Here is a 20,576-nt window from a genome sequence, read left to right as displayed (position 1 = left end):
GATACTGATAATGACGTCACGGCAACACGTATGACGTAACAGCCTACTTGTTCAGCAAGAAATGACGTCGGAAGCCCCACTGATAAACTCGCTAGCTTAGCCAATTAACAATTTTTAAATAGAAAATTTTACATATTGTACCTGATAAAGACTAATATAAAGTTCAAACACATGATGTGAATGTTTATATTTTTTGCCCTATTATTTTCAATTTTGATAATTAACTTATCAACGGCTGCTAGTATTCCCCTTAAAAGTATGCTGAGGGTTTGAGAGTAAAAATAAGTCTTATCCCCAATTCTTCTTCCCGAAAAATAAAACTTTTTTTACTTTTCTTTAAATGTATCTACAACTGAAATTAACTAGTCCAACTGTACGTCACCCCTACAACACCTTGCGATATTAGTGTGTCAGCAGTGATTCGGCGCGTCACGCGGCCCTCATTTATCAGCTGATGAAAGCGGCCCTCCCATTGTGCGGTCCCCCATCACGTCCTCCTCCCGCTGAATACATTTGTAATTAAAAATTTACCGCGCAACAACCAAAACGAGGGTGTTAAAGGGAAAATCTGTTGCGGATTTTTTAGGAATGCCACATGTTTTGGATGGCTGTTAAAAAGGAAGTATTTTTTATTTCAATGGGATTCAAATTTGCGAATTGTAAGGATGTGTATGGATGTAATATCTATGTAGGTATGTAATGTACAAAATGTAAAAAACCGGTGTGTAAATGCGTTAGGATATAAAAGTTCTGTAACGCAAAGAGTACAAGATGCGGCCCCACTTCTAGGTATCTTGGGGCCATTTTGACATAAAATAATATTATGAATTATGATATTATGATGACATTGACTTAGGCTTCGTGCATATTTGTATCATTTGCGCGATCAGATCTCCGTTGCGTATCATCGAAGCGTATTAAAATGATACGCGTATCATGATACGCCCCGATCGCTATTAACCGCGTATCTGATACGTGTCCTATGAATCAGAATGATCTAGTAGGCGTCCACACTATGATACGGCGCGATGATCGCGACGGAGATCTGATCGCGCAAATGATACAAATGTGGACGCACCTTTAGACGGCGCAATGTTCTTGGACGCAGTTTATTAATAAAAACTATAATACAATAGCTATAGCTACATACAATTTTGTTTTGTTTTTGTGTTAACCCTTCTCTGTTCTTTTCTTTCTCACATTGTGGCTTGTTTATATGTGATTATTGCTTATTTATTGCCATTTTAGATCCATCATAGTTATTAGATCTTAAGATAATGTGTGTAAGATTTGTGCATGTAGAACTACACCTGTAATTTAGGAAACATTAATCTTTATTCTACAATTGTATGTTTTCTTGTCAAGATCTTTTCTAATGTATTTCCTTGTTGGTGTGTCAAAGAAATAAATAAATAAATAATATTATGACCCGTGAACTTCGTATCACATTTTCGACCGTATAGAAACCTTTTAGCAAATCAGCTCAGCCGTACTTAAGTTTTAGTGAGACTGATAAAATTAATTTTTATTTAGAGTTACATAGATTGTACGTCACAAGTTTACAACTTTCAACTTGTACCATATTAGCCTGAATTTAGAAATCTTCGCATTATAGTTTTTACACACAAATCAGAGCAGTATTCCATCTAATTACAGCTCGTGGCCAAATTTCCACATGCCGCCATCTTGAATATTCCCGCTTCCGCTGTTCACAGATTATTTATCTAACATCCCACTGTGGGATTTTAATTAATGCACGTTATTTGTACCATTATTGTTGAAATCTGTTGTTTAATAATTGCTTTATTGTGCATGTCTGTTACTTCCTTACAAGATATCCCTGGACTAAATTATATTAAGTCAAAGGAAAATACATTTAAAGATAATTTTCATGCAGTTTGAAATTATTTTTACTACATAAAGGGCCTGATTCACCACTTCCTGATAAGTTCCGGATAGGCTATTCACCACTTAACTTGACCGATAGAGTATGGAGTATCTGTCAAAAAAGTTGTGGATAGCCTATCCGGCACTTTATCAGGAAGTGGTGAAACAGGCCCTTAGTCATTAATTATTATCGTTTTCGAAACAAAATAAAAAATGGGAAAGGAACAAAACATAATATTTGAGATAAGTATATGATTGTATCTATATTTTCCCAGGATGATATGAAATTTCCTCCAAACTCGAGGAAATTGTTTAACGATTGATTCCGAACGCGATTCGCTCGCAAATAACGAAACACGTATCCCCTACGGAACCACACATACACATGATATCTAACATGTATCCGCTACGCTCATAATTTTATCAACATGGTATTAAAATTGTAAGTTATCTTTTACCCGAAGCTTTAAGAAGGGTTCTGATTTTGGCTGTTTTGCTTATACATAAGTCATATGCAGGTATACCTACTAGGTACATGTTTATGAAATTAGATGTATCATACCAGTTTTTATAACGCACGGTATCCGCATAGACCAGCTATCCCCAACCCGCACCCCGCAAGCCGCGTGCGGCCCGCCGGGACTCTACTAGTGGCCCGCGTGATGTTAAACCATTTCGAAATTTACGTCCACCGGCAAAAATATAATGTAAAGTCGTCGTGAAAGTCGTGAAGTTTTTTTCCACTTGTAAATGGTTATTTTTGATTAACGTAATTTTTTAACCCTAAAAAATTTTTTGTTGCGGCCCGCGACACGACCAAAACATGTTTGTAGTCCGTATGAAAAAAAGGTTGGGGACCACTACACACACCCAAAGAAAATTCACTTGGGACGCATAGATTGTTCTTCCATCAGAACGCGCGTCATGCTAAATTGAATAAACAGTAAACACCATTATTATACACAGAGCACATAACTTTAGAAGATTGCGTTTTCCTTCAAGGGACGGGAAATTAGAAGAAGGGTACATAGACTTCTTATACACATAGAACTAGACAGCTACTTGTTAAAGGCTAAAACTAGCAGTTTCAAAATAGGTTACAGCAGACACGTAATCGATCATTTCTTATCAACGAATGTTGGAAAGTCTAAGGAATTTTATTAAATTCCGGTGTAGTAAAGTTTTGTAAGCAGCAAGATAGATTTATCGCGGCACAAGGCAGTCTTGGAAACCCGTGGTGGGACATTTCTAAGGTGTTGTTGCAGTTATATTCCCCCGTGAAGGTTCAAGACATAATTTCTTCAGAAAATCATGCGTCCTTAGTACCCCAGTGAAAGAACGAGTAATATGACATAGAAACGTTATTATTTAGGTTAAGTGGGCGTACCGTATCGTACATTACAATTTTCTTATTCGTTCCACGGAAAATTGGATGTATTGTATTGTAGTTGAGTTATTGTTGCTATCAGATATACAATAGAATAAAATTATTAATATTAGATAATAGAACTATAGAAATAAAGTAAGTCCGTATCGTAATGACCATAATATTTTTTTCCTGGTAGTATAGATCCCAACCCGCGGCCCGCCGGGACTCTAACAGTGGCCCGCGTGATGTTAAATCATTTTGAAATTCACGCTCACCAACAAAATAATGTAAGTTGTCGTATGTGACAAGTCGTCGTTAAGGTTGTGAATTTTTGTCCACTATAATCGTTAATTTTGAAGAATTAATCCTAAAAAATTTTTGTTGCGGCCCGTGACACCAAGATCAGACCATGATTGTGGCCCGTGTGAGAAAAAGGTTGGGGACCACTGGTATATATCTTTGTGAATTGTGATTACATTAACAATTCGTTTATTCTTTAAGCCTCTTATATTTTAATAGTACCTGACTATGTCCCAATATAATTTTTCGTTCAAACGAGCAAGCTCATGATCAGGTAAGTGAATTAGGTACTGAATAATGAATATTATATTATATCAAAAGTACGTAGTAACAACTTCTATAATATTATTATTGCTCACATATTGACTATTGTACTAAAACGATTGCTGAATCTAAAAAAACTCCATCCTTCCTTTATATTTGACGTCATTTCGGCACGGGCAGTGAAATACGTATTTTCTCTCCAAGGGTTTACAGAATTTATTTATCTTTGCAATTTCTGTTCTCCTGCTACGGTTTGTTGGAGATAGCGAAATAAATTGTCGTGCCATTTTTTCTGGTTCAGCTTTGATACAGGGTTCCTTAGAGGAAAATGAGTTAATGGTTGATGAAATAAAGAAAAGGAACTATTTTCTCAATGTAAGTAATCGTTATCATTCAGATAACCGACAGAATTTTCTTGTTATCTTTTTCACAATTTATTTACTTAATATGTATCATAACAACAATTTAGCCAAAACTCATGGTAGATAATAATTAATTTATTTATTTATTTAGGCACATCAACAATATTATAAAGAATGTATACATTTTTTACATCACATCAAATTAAGGTAACAACAGAACAACTAATAATTTTGGTACTTACTTGAAATGAAAAAATGTACGCTGAGCCCCGGCACGGCCCCTCTCAGTGTGCTCACTCCTTTAAAGATATAAGATATTTAATTACAAAAAATGCGATTTTAGCATAATTTAATCATCTTTAGACTTTACCGTATACAGTATGTACTTATACTTTGTTGAGTTAAAGATAATTATTTTATTACGAGTTCATGCATCCCTAATACTAACGGGATAACATGTAGCGAAGTTTCTCGATGCTAAATGAAAAAGTTAGTACCCTAAGAACCAGTAAGAACCAGGATTAGTTCCTAATTATGTAAGTTCATTCAACTTGTAGGACTGAGAAAGGTTCTATCTGATATTGCTTTAGGACCACCCACGTCAAACTTTTAGTAGGACCGAAATTTACCCAGTTTATATAGGGACAGCATAATATTATTTTAGAACGACTTTTTGTATGACTTATCCGTTACAGTCTATTAGACCAGACAAAATAAAAGTCATACCTAGCCTAGAAAAAAATCACATAGAACTAAAAATTAGGTATAGGTCTACCAGACCTATACTTAATTTTTTGACAGCAGATTTTGCAAAAAATATCCTTGATCATTAGATAAATTATATTTGCATGTTTCGAATCAGCCGCTGTAAGGACAAAGTGATCCAAATGTTTTATTCCAATTACCCTGGTATTTCTAGAGTCAATTTCTTTTGCCAAACCTCAAATCGATCGATCCCCTTTGTGCAAAATTTTTTATTCAAAGTCAAAAGTAATACATGATTTTCCCTTTTTTCCCTATAACGATAAATATCGTAGAAATAAGCGGAAAAGTTCTATAGTATCTACAATTATCTATAAAAATCATTGAAAAGCGTTTTTTTCGTACGACTCGCCATTTGTGAGTACGAATACCTAATTTTTGTCTTGGAGAGACAGGCAAACAAAATTTCCCATTTTAATTAATATTATTATATGTTAGTGTGGAATGTGGTTAATATCCACCTACTGAAATGTAAATTATTCTTGCTTAAACTCTCTCTGACGTCACTGTTTGCGTCGTTTATATGACGTCAAATTTTCCACTGGTATTGATTTTGTTCGGTAAAAGGTTTGAAACGATAAAAAACATTAATTTACCAGCTTTGATACTAAATATTATAGCCTTTTAATCTCGGCACGTGTGAACGGCTGAACCGTTTTTGATAAAGTTTGGCACCCAAATAGAGGCCACGGGGAAGGATATGGCTTTTTTCTCCGTGATTTCACCTGTTTTTGGAGTAACTATGATGTCGTGGAAAATATCTATTGTTTAATATTTATTCCAATACTATTTATAACTCCGTTTTTCTTTATATGAAATAAGTGGGCAAACGAGCAAACGGGTCACATGATGGAAAGCAACTTCCGTCGCCCATGGACACTCGCAGTATCAGAAGAGCTGCAGGTGCGTTGTCGGCCTTTTAAGAGAGAATAGGATAATAGGGGAGGGTAGGGAAGGGAAAAGGGTAGGGGATTGGGCCTCCGGTAAACTCACTCGGCGAAACACAGCGCAAGCGCTGTTTCACACATTTCTCCGGTCTAGCTTGGTATTTCTCCGGTCGAGCCCGCCCATTCGTGCCGAAGCATGGCTCTCCCACGTCGAGCGCCAAAAGTCGTTTATTGCGTGGGAACCGTACATTTTTCCAGAGTAATAGTAGGTACCCTATGTCCTTTCTCGGGACTCAAAGCATCTCCAACCCAGGTTTCAGCACAATCGGTTCAGTGGTTTGGGCGTGAAGAGGTAACAGACAGACAGACACACTTTCGCATTTATAATATTAAGGTCCAATTTCAGCAACGTCTGTTAGTTTTAATGGCTTGTTAAAATGACATGTTTTCTCTTTCGTTAGTATCAAAAACGAAAGAGATAACGTGATACTAATTCGAGCATTAATTTTAACAGACGTCGATGAAATTGGCCCTAAATACCTAAGTATGGATATTAACTTATAATAATATTATGTATTATAATACTTTAGGGTAAGTACGTGTTCCGTGTAGAGAGTTCGCTGTAAAAGTAGCAGCTCTGAAAGACCAATTTTTTTTCACTTTTGTAATGGGCAAGCACCCCAGCGTCACACTCACGAGTTTCCCCATACAAAATGAAAAAATGTAGTCTTTCAGTGCCGCTACTTTCACAGTGAACTCTCTACAAGGTACACGTACCTACACACCCTCAAGTATTATCACTTACTTTGTTACACCTTGTATATTGACGCATATAATCATGACCTTGCTACTATCCAAATTACATAATAAAAGTAATATAAACGGAACCGCGGTCCGCGCTAGTGCTGTAGTCCGAGAGCCCGGCGAACAATGGTCGACCTCGCGTAGTGTTACACGCTCAATGTCACAGCGGCGATTTCTCGTGTGATAACAATTATGATATGCATAACGTTACATCATCAGTATGAACATCGTGACAACAAAGTTAATCCCCTGATTCTACTGTTTTTGACATTTTTGACAGAAGTTTATCTATTCCTCGGCGCTTCTGATTGGCTATTTCAAAATGTTTACCAATCAACAACACTAATAAAATAGATCAACAAAAATAAGCCTTGGAAAACTTGCATAAGTCTCAGTTTTGCTATAGTTCAGAGCTATCAAACAACAAAACGCGCGCGCTATGGTGTTGCACTCCGAAGAGATGAGATTCGCAAAGTGTAGTACAGATGTAAAGATTACATTATATTTTAAAGTATTCTGTCAAACACTAAAAAACTAAAACTAAAACTACTGTGGGCAAACTATACGCAGCGGGCTAGCTATCTGTCAAAAACTAAAACTACTGTGGGTAAACTATACGCACCGGGCTATCAACGTTCTCCGGGTACAATAATATTATAATGATGGGTGTTTGTGGGACATATTATACAATACACACCCTAACGTATTATCACTTAGTTTTGTTGCACCTTGTATTATTTTACTTTATTATTCTGTCTTAAAATACATACTATTCAAGGATTTTCTGTTGCTGACGTTCATAATAAATTAAAATGCTAAATTCACATTATTAAATTACTTATACATTCTATACATTTGTTTGAAATAATATGACGAGGAGGGTCATTTCATATTTAAAAATTTAATGATTAATTTATACATTCAGTAAAATTTTGTACTTACATAATATTTTGTAATGATAAAATATTGTTTCATGTCATCGTCTCTCCGATTACTTTGTCTATACCCGAGCCCCGGGGTCTATTACCCCATAAGGTAAGAACAAAATGAAATGAACAAAGCAGTTGTTTCTGTCTCACTGTGGTACATAATATATTATAATTCTTAAGAGACATTTAAATGACGTACTTAAGTGAGATCGATACAATATACAAACTCATATACTTAGTTTCAATTCATTTGGAACTAAATTTAATTATTTTGTAACATAATAATACCTATACAAAAATACATATTCTAGTTTAATTTTTTTAATTATTATCATTTATTTATAAGTGCGCAGTTAATACGCAACATTTAAATCGGTAGCATTTTAGCCGACCATAAAAATTCATTAAAACGAATAGTTCGTTTTAATGAATTTTTATTTATTTTCAATTAAATCATGTGCAACATTATTCTTCAGCTATGTAAAGCTTTGATTCATTTTATGCTATTTTATTTATGAATTTAATCTTGAACATACTTCGGCGAGCTTTATAAATTACTCAAATGTAGAAAATGAGAATTTATAAAAATATAGAGATTAAACATTGGTTTAAGTTCGTGATATATGTAGATATTTTCGTAAATACGTGAATTTTTAAAACGAAATTAACTCACTGAAGAGATTATATCACCATCTTAAAATCAAAACCCTGTAATAAATTAATTCTTAGAAATTGGTTATCCCATAACCTTTGATGTTAATTACTCCGTATCGGAACGAAATTGATAGAATTTTAATTCATGGTCGAAGTCGTGAATGAATTAGCTTCCGTTGTTTTAAACTCAGATTGGAATTATTGATTTGAAACTCAAATAGCTAGAATGAATGAAATGAAGCATTCTCAGAGTATGTTTGGCTAAGAACAATAAAAATAACTGAACTCTAGCAATCTAATTGATATTAGGCTGCAACTGATACAGCTCATAGAAAGAATGACGTATTCATAGAATGTTCAGTTCAAAATTTACATTATAATTTCGACCTATCTAATGAGTATCCAAGCATATTTACATTGGAATAACTGAACCCTACCTAAATAGCATCTAAGAACCTACCTAAATAATTGTAAGTAACAACAAAATATTTCCAGCTAATAATACTCGTATACGCTACGTAGCCGATAGTAAGACGTCCTTAAACTTGTCAAACTCAAATAGCTCAGTGGAAGCAAACTGAAAGTATGTCTTAGAACACTAAAGGGCCTGTTTCACCAATTCCTGATAGGCTATGATAGACCTGCCGAATAGACTATCCACCACTTAACTTGACAGATAGAGGCACTTTATCGGGAAGTGGCGAAACAGGCCCTAAAATAACTAAAATCTACCTAATGAGTATAGCTGCTACGCTACGTAGCCGATAGTAAGACGTCCTTAAACTTGTCGAGTGCGGTGGGCGGGCGCGGGCGGCGGGGGGCGGGCAGGCCCCGTGACCCAGTTCCGCGACCCTCGCTCGGGAAGCTGCTAATTTCCATCGGCCTGAAACTACGTCACGCGGCGGGGGGATGGAGCGGGGGGGCTCGGCGGCTCGCTGGCTCCCGCTAGCTCAGTCCGAAGCGCCCAGCCGAGCTGCGAGCACGCTGCTCCCGCCCTGTGTTAGTTAGTGCGTGCGTGATTTTTTACTGTGATAGGTGTCAGTCGCGGCGCGGCTGCCGAAAGAGGAGCATCGATCGAGGTATGTCACGTGGTTCAAGGTTGTCACGGGATCACGAAGGCTGCATAAGCGCTCTATACGGAATGCTGAGCGAACTGAAACCTTCTCGACAAACCGAAACGTGGCCTATATTCAATATAATAATGGAACCTTCTAGCTGTTCTGTTGTGTGCACAAATCAAGTAAAATTTTACGCATCTACTAACGTAAAATACGTTGTATAATAACAGCCGGATAAATAATTGATTCACGCAGGTACAAAACGTTCCATTATCCCGTAATTCACGTTACGTAGCGTACGGGTGGAGCTGTCGCGAATTATTAATACAACGATTTACCCTAGAATATCCTTTACCTTTAGTAGACCTTTAGTAGAGCAAAATTCGGTGAAACAATTTCGTTCTAAGTTGCTCTATATTTTCATCACACGTTTCACTGACATTATAAAGGCGATCTAGTATGTATGTTTGTTACATCTTTACGACTAAAAAACTACTGAACGGTTTTTGATTTATTTCGGCATGGTAGAAGTTGTGACTCTGGATCAAATCTTCTTAATCTAAGAAAAGTTCGGTGTAATAATTACGTACATATTTTGTTGAGATGTTATGAAACTCTATGTTACGAACGTAAGTTGTAGAGGTGAAAGATCCCTATATATTATTGTTTATGTATTAGTAAATATGTAGTTTGACCTAGGTGTAGTAAGGTGTGACTTGGTCATGACCTACTAGTGTCAAAATGCATTGGCATACGTTCAGACGTTCCATTCAAACTAGATGTATTCATTGAATAACATAATGAGTTTATAAACCCTATATACAGCCTAAAACTATATAAGTATAAGCTTGAACTAGCTTTAAGCCTGCTTTAGAGTTTTTAAAACACAGATTTAATATACCAATACTCGTAGTTCAATCAAAGTGAAATAACGTTATTGTAACTAGGTATGTATAGTCGTTTTAAAATTAATTTTACTTACCCAAGTTAAAGTACATTTTATTTCAATTTCTACGTTGTTTTACGTTAGACGTCAAATAGTATTTTGTTGTGTACATAAGAACTACTAAGTCAGTTGACATCTCAAGTTTTATAAGACAACAATTTAATTACTTGTATACTTAAAAATTTAATTTCATGCAAATCTGGAAAATTTCCACGAAGAATTTAAGCATTCCCGTAATAAATGTACGAGTATATTTCTTTTTGCTTTCAACTCTGTACATGTTACGAATGTAATAAATATTAAGTAAGCCCTTAAATTATACACAGGTTACGTAGGTACTACGTATTTGAAAGAAAGAAAGAAACGTGTACCTTATAATTTAGGTACAATACATTATAAATATTGTATTGAATTTTAAACTACCTGACCTGCAGATTTATTATAATTCAAACCTGTTTTTTTTTTAGCTGGCCATTTATATAAGATCTAGGTTAAAATTATTTTTTGTCTCCTTTTTTTCTTATAAACAAATGACATAACATGATTTTTAACCCAGCGTTAACTTTAAAGTGCAAGTGGATCTAAGAAAGTCAACATCTAATTAGTTAATTACATCCATTACTTAATTTAACCAAAATTTCATAATCGAGTTTCTTCAAAGTTTGGTCTCCAAGGGTATAAGTTGAAGAACTTTAAAATCATTTGTGAAGTCCAATTTTAACCAAAAATGTTATTTAGATATTCTCTGTTATATCTTTCCATAAAAATCATTATTATGTTTTCACTGTATGTCTACTCCTAGAAAAGTTAATACATATTATGTATCTGGTGGACCTACGTAATTTGGTCGCGTTACGTCCAGCTCAGCTGACAGACTACAACTAACATTGACTTGACGTAGTAATCCGACTAAGGGGCTATTTCACCACTTACTGCTAAGTTTCGGATAGACTATCCACAATTTATCTGACAGATAGAGTAAATTTCGGATAGCCAATCCAGCACTTATCAGGAAGTGGTGAAACAGGCCCTAAATAACATAGGTTATCTATCAGCCTCTGAATCAATTTGTTCGATAGTATATTAACATACATTATAGCTGTCCTAAGTGAAGTCCTTTACCATCTTAGAAACTCCGATAACTCAACTACTAAGCCTTGGAGGTATAACTATAATGATCGGTCTCCACGTTTATAATATCGTTACTGGCTTATCGTGAACCGATAGCGCGAAAACGTGAGCAAATCGTTCATGTAATACTCTTGCATTTCCTTCACTTTAGTTGACTTTTCATCATCAATCTAAGAAATAAAAAATTATAAACATTCATTTCCATATACGGTGTTTAACGTGACCATTTATAGCATAATATGAATATAGATTATAAAAGTATAGAGGTAAATACAATAATAAGAGTATTCTGTGAATATTTAAATTTTAAACTGCAAAAGCGGGACAATTTCAGCCTGGCCTGGGACACCGGGACAGACTGCCTGAAAGCGGGACTGTCCCGTCTAAAGTGGGATGTATGGTCACGTTAGGTATGTTGCATGTGTGGAGACATTAAATTGCTTTATCCACAACTTTTTTGCAAGTTTTTTTTCCTATAAAATAAGGGGGTCAAACGAGCGAACGGATCAATTGATAGAAAGCAACTACCGTCGCCTATGGACACTGAGGAGAAAAGCTGCAGGTACGTTGCCGGCCTTTTAAGAAGGAAGGACGGAAGGCCGCTCTCTTGAAGGTTTGCAGGTTGTATAGGTCCTGAAAACCTGAAATACTGCTGATGACAGTTCGTTCCAGAGTTTTGCAGTAAATCTTAGAAGAAATTTAAATATAGAAGAGTAGATAATAAAGGGCTGGTCTTAACAACCTTTTAGTTAAATTAGTTAAAAATTACTTTATCTCATTTTTAGTTTTTACGATATAAGATAAAACTACAATCTTGTTAATTCACTATAAAAGAATTCCAAATGTAATTATGAAGTGAAAATGTTTTAAAATATCTTTTAAGACACTTAAAATACTCAGGTTTCAATTTAAAAGGAGAATGGAAAAATACGTGCTGGCTAATCGTTGGACTTTCATGCCCTAGTTGGCAATTAACCTAGCCAATCTTTTAGCCGAAACAGCCTGGCTTTCTTTACATTTAGCTGTGAATCTACCAGGGCAGCATGAGCCTTGCCAAGTGTTTGACGGGTGTAATTGTATTGTATTGAAATAATATGTTTCAATATTTATAACTTATCCATGAAGAACATGTACCGTATTCCGTGACCATAAAGCGAAATTATTTCAAGCTTAATATCTAAAATCTACTAAACTTATGTTAGCATTTGGTTTAATAATAAAGTAATTCGTAAGTTAAAGACATAATTTGACGTAAGTGGATGAGGTTAATAGCATTATAAATAATATACTTAAGTCCAATTACAAATTTTTCCCTTATAATTTTAACAAATCTTGTTACTTACCTACTAGTTTTATAATTTTAATTTTTTCCCAGTCCTAAAGCATCCATTAGTTAGCCACTTTACTCACTTATACGTATTCAAATATAATTATAATTAACTAGACGTTCCGCGCGGCTTCGTCCGCGTAAATTAGATATTTCACATACAAATTAGTCCACAAAAATAGCCTATGATGAATGATCCTTCACGTGGTCTACTCAGAAAAACTGCTCTATTAGTTCGAGTGTTCCCCCGTTGTTTACACATTTTCCTCTATTTCTTCGCTCCTATTAGTTTTAGTGTGATAAAATATAGCCTATAGCCTTTCTTCATAAATGGGCTATCTAACACTGAAATAATTTTTTAAATCGGACCAGTAATTCCTGAGATTAGCGCGTTCAAACAAACTAACAAACTCTTCCGCTTTATAATATTATATTATATAGTATAGATAATGAATTCTTTGATATTAATAATACAATCAATATCTAAGGCTTTTCGCTTCTCTGCAAGTTAATTCTACTTCAAATTAATTTCACTTTGACAGCAATTATAGTTCACTAATTGGAATTGGTTTGTCGTTACATAAAATTTTGTAATTAATATTAAATTCAACACGTACATTTAACTTAGGTAAACTTAATGGCTGAATTCTCCTAACTTCAGTTTATATTTACTTAAATGTAATTTTTTGTAATATTTCCTTAATTATAATGAACTTCATAGCAAAAAAATGAGCAATTTTTATTAAAATGATAAGTGTTTTACTCAAAACTTCATAATATAGTGATAATTTATTTCTTTTGACGTGGGAGAGCCATGCTTCGGCACGAATAGGCCGGCTCGACCGGAGAAATACCACGTCCTCACAGAAAACCGGCGTGAAACAGCGCTTGCACTGTGTTTCGCCGAGTGAGTGAGTTTACCGGAGGCCCAATCCCCTACCCTATTCTCTTCCCTTCCCATCCCTACCCTCCCCTTACCTATTAACCTATTCCCTCTTAAAAGGCCGGCAACGCACCTGCAGCTCTTCTGATGCTGCGAGTGTCCATGGGCGACGGAAGTTGCTTTCCATCAGGTGACCCGTTTGCTCGTTTGCCCCCTTATTTCATAAAAACAAAAAAAAAAAAAAAAAAAAAAAAGATAGGACAAAATCTTACTAATAATAATTGACCACTTCATACCCTAACATGTGCCCAGTAACATTAATTTCATGTGTGTCGTTTGCCAAATATCGAGGTATGTGGTGGAGGAATGTCCAAAGTGGCTTGGCACCGGCAGTTGACGGGTTATTAACAGATACAAGTGAACCCTATCCCATGTCACGTGCTGCAATAGGGCTGTCAATTGTCATCTGAACATGATTTAGGGTTGGCACTTTCTCAAAAATATAAAATCCATATCAACAATAATAACTGCGGAAGTGTATCCGTCTGTATGTCTGTTACCTCTTCACGCTTAAACCACTGCACCGATTTTGCTGAAATTTAGTATGAAGATACTTTGAGTACCGGAAAAGTACATGTAATAGTTTTTGTTGCTAAAAAAGTACGGTTCTCGCGCGATAAATGAATTTTGGCGCAACGAAGTTGCGAGCATCTTGTTTTTAATAAGAAGATTATTAAGTAGTGTTTTCTTCATTGAACTACGATGTATAATGTTTGGGAAGCTGCCTAGAGCACGCACAATCGACCTCAAATACTGTCACATCCACAATCATCGATCAAGCTATGGATGAATAATACCCGTATACATATTCGTGAATGCTTGTATCGGTCGGCGGTCCACATGTTTGCGAAGCATCTTGAGCATCAAACTTGGACAATCCACTTCAATCATCGGCAAACATAGAAAAATATGCCAATCTACATGGTCATTATCATTTTCTCCATCATTGGCTAAAGTGGAGAGCGTAGATAACATGTAAAATCTTCCATTCTATTCCACGGAAAATTTTAAAACACGTATTTCTAATGTAAACATACCTATTCAAATATCAAAGGCATAATCATTACAATTTTCCTCCGACCTACTTGTTCGACACGCTACCAAAGACTTTTCCTCCATTTCACTTTTCCTCAACATAACTTGACATTGATTTCAATGGGCCTGTCGTAAAAATACGTGCCTAATGGTATTCTTATTATGCTGGGAATAAATAGATTTTCTATATGATATATTTTCAAAAACAACAATTATCGTTACATCACAATAATATAATCTTATTATTATGCTTCTGTGATTTTTTAATCGTTTTCAAAATACTTTACGCTACGTCACACTACTAGAAACTACGTCACTTTACCATAGTAAAAGGAGGCAAGCCTCTACGCCGCTCTACGTCGCGCTACGACGCGCTACGACGCGCTACGCCGCGCTGTTTATCCTTGAAACAATACAACTATAAGTTTAGATTTATTCTACGAATAATAAAAAACTAGATTTATTATATATAACACCATTTTTTTATATAATTTTAAAACCTTGAAATAATAGACATTGTAACAAAAAAACGGCTAAGTGCGAGTCGGACTCGCGCACGAAGGGTTCCATACCATCATAGAGCAAAATTAGGCCAAAAATTGTGTTTGTGTAGGAGCCCGCTTAATTTTTTATTTTATTTTAACATTATTATTAAATATTAAAGTACACATATAATTAAGGATTTTGACAAAAATTCAAGTATATATAATTGCTCTATATCAATAATGGCAACAGGTAGACCTGTTGCCATTATTGATATAGAGCAAAAAAGGCCAAACAATCACGTTTGTTGTAGGTATGAGAGCTCCCCTTAAATAATGTTTATTTTGTTTTTAATATTTGTTGTTATAGTGGCAACAGATATACTTACATAATCTGTAAAAATTTTAACTCTAGCTATTACCGTTCCTGAGTTACAGCCTGGAGACAGACAGACAGACAGACACACAACGACGGACGGACACGGACGGAAGCCTCAGTAATAGGGTGTTTACCCTTTGGGTACGGAACCCTAATAAAATGAACGATTTCCCGTACAAACCTTACCAAGACTTGAGAAAACAAGAAGATTTAAATATTTAATAAATAAATAAATGAATTACGAATAAATTTAAATACTCAAATGCCTTTTGTTTTTAATATGTTGAATGTTAATTTTAACGTCAAAGATGACCAAAAACATCAAACTTTTCTATGTGTAGATTGTACGATTGTTAAATTGTATTTTGTTACAATTTAGTTTAAGTTTTTATTTAACTTTTACTAAATCTAATTACTAATTAGACACTAAATCTTACTAAATCTATTCTCTTGCTAATTCCAAACTTAACAATCCTGTTAGTAAAGCTGATTGTTTGTTAACATTGTGTAAGCTCCGAAACTACTGCACTACTACTGCACTTATTTTGATGAGATATGGAACAATCGAAACATAGATCCTAGTAACGGACTTAAATTGTACTCTCTATAATTTGAAATAACTTAAACCATGGGAGAGCCATGCTTCGGCACGAATGGGCCGGCTCGACCGGAGAAATACCACGTTCTCACAGAAAACCGGCGTGAAACAGCGCTTGCGCTGTTTCACGCCGAGTGAGTGAGTTTACCGGAGGCCCAATCCCCTACCCTATTCCCTTCCCTACCATCTCCTATTGCCTTTCCTACCCTCCCCTATTACCCTATTCCCTCTTAAAAGGCCGGCAACGCACTTGTAGCGCTACTGATGCTGCGAGTGTCCATGGGCGACGGAAGTTGCTTTCCATCAGGTGACCCGTTTGCTCGTTTGCTCCCTTATTTCATAAAAAAAAAAAAACATCCATATCACTAATATTGTAAATGCTAAAGTATGTCTATCTGTGTTGCCTCTTGACCCCCAAACTTTAATATTCATTTATGCATAAATTGTTTATTAATCAAAGCCCAGTGTTTATAGTGATGTAATAATCTAAGATCAATACTCATAAATAATCAACCAATACGTAATCCAAAATAGACAATCACAGAAGTTGTGAAGGTCGATCGACCGAAGTTGTATAATGAAAACCACATTACAGGACAGTCGATAAAAATAGGGACGTGACCGCATATCGATAATATCGATAAGCACGCGATACAACTATTTGTGACTAGTGATGTACCTAATTGGTTTATAATAGGGCAGGTAACGAGTGATTTTATTAGTTTACTAGTAAACTAGCTATTTGACCGAGCTTTGCTCGGTATTTGATGAAAATGACATTTTCTAAAACTGATTCCTAGCTAGATCGATTTATCGCCCCCTCGCCCCCTTTTTGAACGTCGGGACTATCGTAGTCCTGACGTTCAAAAAGAGTTGTTACCTGTTGCCATTTCTGATATTTGATATCGAGCAAAAATCATCAGTTTAAATAGAAGTCTTTGACAAAAATAGCGAAAAAATGACGTTTGTTGTATGGAGCCCCTCTTAAATATTTAATTTATTTTGTTTTTAGCATTTGTTGTTATAGTGGCACGAGATATAACTACACAAACTGTGAAAATTACAGAAATCTAGCTATAGCGGTTCTTGAGATACAGCCTGGAGACAGACAGACGGACAGACAGACATCGAAGTCTTAGTAATAGGGTCTCATTTTTACCCTTCAGGTACGGAACCCTAATAAAAACGGTTAATATTACCATCATAAAAGTAGTGCTTCCCTATGACCTATTTCTTTCTGTTTACCCATCAAAATCAATTCAGGAATTAGTTCAATTCGACAAACAAATTTCCTCTGCACCTAAATATAGAATCACGTGTATTTACCGAGTTCTAGAGATAACTGCTTGGTTTTCGGCCATGCTCTGTTGCCAAAAAACACTGATATACCGACAACTGGCCAGCGTTCAAATGTTCCCTGCATGCCGGATTTTGTATTACCTGAGTCTCATCTAGATTATTTATCACTAAATATGTAAAAGAAATCTCTAAAATCTGTAGATTCTTTAAATTTTGGTTAGACTGAATTTCCTATGTCTTTAATGTTGCGTCTTCTATTACTTTTAAAAACTTAGGTTCATTTCTAGGCTATTAAAATCTAAAGATTATATTGCCCTCTGTCCTCGTATACCAGCCCCTGTAGACAAGTGGCAAAACGCTAACGCTAACGCTAGCGCTAGCGCTACAAAATGTATGGATTTGACATTAGTATCGCTAGCGAAGCGATGACTTATGTCAAATCGCATACATTTTGTAGCGCTAGCGTTAGCGTCAGCGTTAGCGCTTTGCCACTTGTCTACAGGCCCAGGAACCCATAGCTACAAAAGAGATAAGAAAGAGAAAAAAGTTAATTCTATGCAGCCGTAATCTATTTTCAGCTGCATGTATTGACTATTGACGAATGACGATGTATGTATTAAGTAAATAAGATTATCTTATTACTAAACGGCTTTGTTACAAATAGACATCTCACGAATGGTATGTTTACATAGGTAATTTATATAGTAATGTTTAGATTTTTCATAAAAGCCTTTTTTCTAAAAGCCGGCAATCATAATAGAGTTAGAACTTTCAACGATTCTTTTGCTTATAAGCTGTAGCCTTGTACATATAAAAAAAAATGTTTTCTTCTGCGATTTGACCTTGAGGACTGCCTTTGATGATGATGATTAGAAAGTCTCACTGACAATGGCGGATGTGCTGGACCGGTGACCAAGGCCGCAGAATCTCTGTTACAACTGGTTCCATCTGATCGCTCTCGACAATGACTGGCCGCAACCTAGACATCGTTGCCGTGTTATGTAAGCCTGGTCACTGATCATCTTTTTGTCCTCATCATCATCAGATTAGGCTATCACCATCACTGATCAGATAGGCTTTAAAGCGACTAAACTACGTAGATATTCAATACCTGTGAGTCCCTAATTATAGTACATAGTCATACTATTATAATAATTACATAAGTCATAACACTGCGCTGTGTAGTATTTTCTAAAAAACAAGGTAAAACCCTTAAAATTAGTATACAAATGTCATTCTAGGTTTTCTATTAAGATAAGGTTTCGAAAACCTTTGAAAAGTAGAGAACATGATTACTATATTATATACGTGTACTTATATGTATCTAACTATTCTGACCTTGCGGCGTAATCTATTTACTATGTGCCGACATACAATTTAAATGTTTTCCTAATTGAAAAATAACTGAACGCTTCACGAATAGGAAACATAGAGGAAATAATTTAACATGGATTTATTATATAAACAGTGTTGTGAAGTAGCACATTAAATAAAATGGTTAGATTTTGTTTTACTAATTACAATAAAAATAATTAAAATCATCGAAACAAACTATATTTTAAAAATCTTTTAGCAAAAAAAAGCTATAACTCCAAATAGTTAAGAAGACTTCGCACGAACTACGAGGAGTGGGTTCGGGGGCCTATTCTTATTATTCGAAACTGTCTTCGAGCCCAGCAATCGTAACGACATTTGAGACATGATATTGGTACTTTTTCCCGTATATTATAAATTACAATATTATTATTATATCTCCTCAGAGTGTGCCTATAACCGCTTGTTAGTAAACACTGCCTCACGACAATAGAACACTAAAAATATCAATGGAGTCACGGGATTCTTTTGTTTGCCAACGCAACGTGAGCGCGACCATGACACTGGCGACGTGGTCACTGCGATGCCCTTGACGTGATCGCTTCATGATCATCGCTCATGCACCTTGAATTTTTTATGCGAACGAGGTGCTAGAATAGTATTGTCATTCATTCATGACTCAGATACGCGTTTCTTTCATAATATTATGTTTTTTACATGCCCATGAATGGCAGTTAGCAGCAATTTCCCCAAATATTTCCTTTGAGAAGGAAAATATCATAAGAATAATCCAAGCAAAGTATCGAACAGAAAATTATGAACTTAAGAACCAATAATTCAATGTTTTTAATTGGCAAATTGTGTGCTAAGTATTGACGCTACAAGATCTGTAAAAATATTTTTCTGAGACCTAAAAGCTAACATTTTTCTTAACAAGCTAGTTTTCCATAAGCACTTATTTAGGTTTCCTATCCATGGCGAGTTCGAGAAACATGTGAGTTTAGTGTTTACCATCTAATAAAATTGCATAAGTCTATATTTGTTTATAAAAGTTAACAAATTTTACACAAGTGAATGTCAAAAATGGCCTCAAAAACAACCCCGAAATGGAGCTCCATTTTGGGGTTGTTTTTGAGGCCACTCATTTGACCCAAAGAATTCTATTTTTGATTTGACCACGCTTATGCTTCGAAATGATTCTAAAATGACATCTATTATAGTACAGAAAGTATAGATATTGTGGATCGATAGAGATTATCCGATGTTTTCTTCTGTTCTGACCTTGTGGATTTACGAGCGAAGCCAACAGGCGCCGTGCTGATATATTGGGTACATATTTGTTATAACAATAAGCCAAATATCGAATATCATTGGCATAAACCGCTTACAATGAATAATGTTGTTGTAAAAAATCGATATTATTTCGATGTTCAAAATTGTCGTGAGGTTGACGAAATATTATATAAAAATAAAAAATGCACTCCTTCAGCTCTTCAATTCAATTAATCCAAAGAAGAAGGTAAACACATGAAAAATAATAATAAGAGTTATTTGTTTCATTGAACATCAAAAGCCTATAAAAGTATAAGAAAATATCTTGGCCACATCGCCTTTATAAGGCCCATCAGAAATTGCTATTGCTAACAATTGGAAAGGTAACTTATTTGTTAAACAATAAAGTTATAATTCCAACAACGCGAATTTGTACTCTTGAAGTCTATTATGACACAGCAGTCTCCTAGCGCTCTCTACGCTTTGTCCTTTTTCTGAGCCATCAATTAGAAAAGGACAAAAAACACATGCTGTCTCTTTCCCTCGACATCAATGACTTGTGGTTAGTTTAATT

The 20,576-nt window shown here is 35.3% G+C and overlaps 1 protein-coding gene and 1 long non-coding RNA gene across 2 annotated transcripts in view; one reads left to right on the top strand and one right to left on the bottom strand.

Moving 5' to 3' along the window:
* Nucleotides 1–852: 852 nt before the first annotated feature.
* LOC121731720 lies at nt 853–19,420 on the bottom strand. Its single transcript, XR_006036273.1, has 3 exons — nt 19,410–19,420; nt 16,364–16,366; nt 853–980 (listed from the first exon to the last, which is right to left on the bottom strand). It is a non-coding gene; the product is annotated as an uncharacterized LOC121731720 (long non-coding RNA).
* The window catches only part of LOC121731719 (protein Tob1), a 49,939-nt gene continuing 38,515 nt past the window's right edge, over nt 9,153–20,576 (top strand). The window contains exon 1 of the mRNA XM_042121308.1: nt 9,153–9,297. The gene's annotated coding sequence lies outside the window, so the exon portion shown is untranslated. The remainder of the gene's footprint in view (nt 9,298–20,576) is intronic.

The sequence above is a fragment of the Aricia agestis genome, chromosome 11 (genome assembly GCF_905147365.1).
Source record: "Aricia agestis chromosome 11, ilAriAges1.1, whole genome shotgun sequence".
Classification (NCBI taxonomy): Eukaryota; Metazoa; Arthropoda; class Insecta; order Lepidoptera; family Lycaenidae; genus Aricia; species Aricia agestis.
Note: the sequence above shows the minus strand (reverse complement) of the source record. Positions and strands in the feature narration are given on the sequence as shown.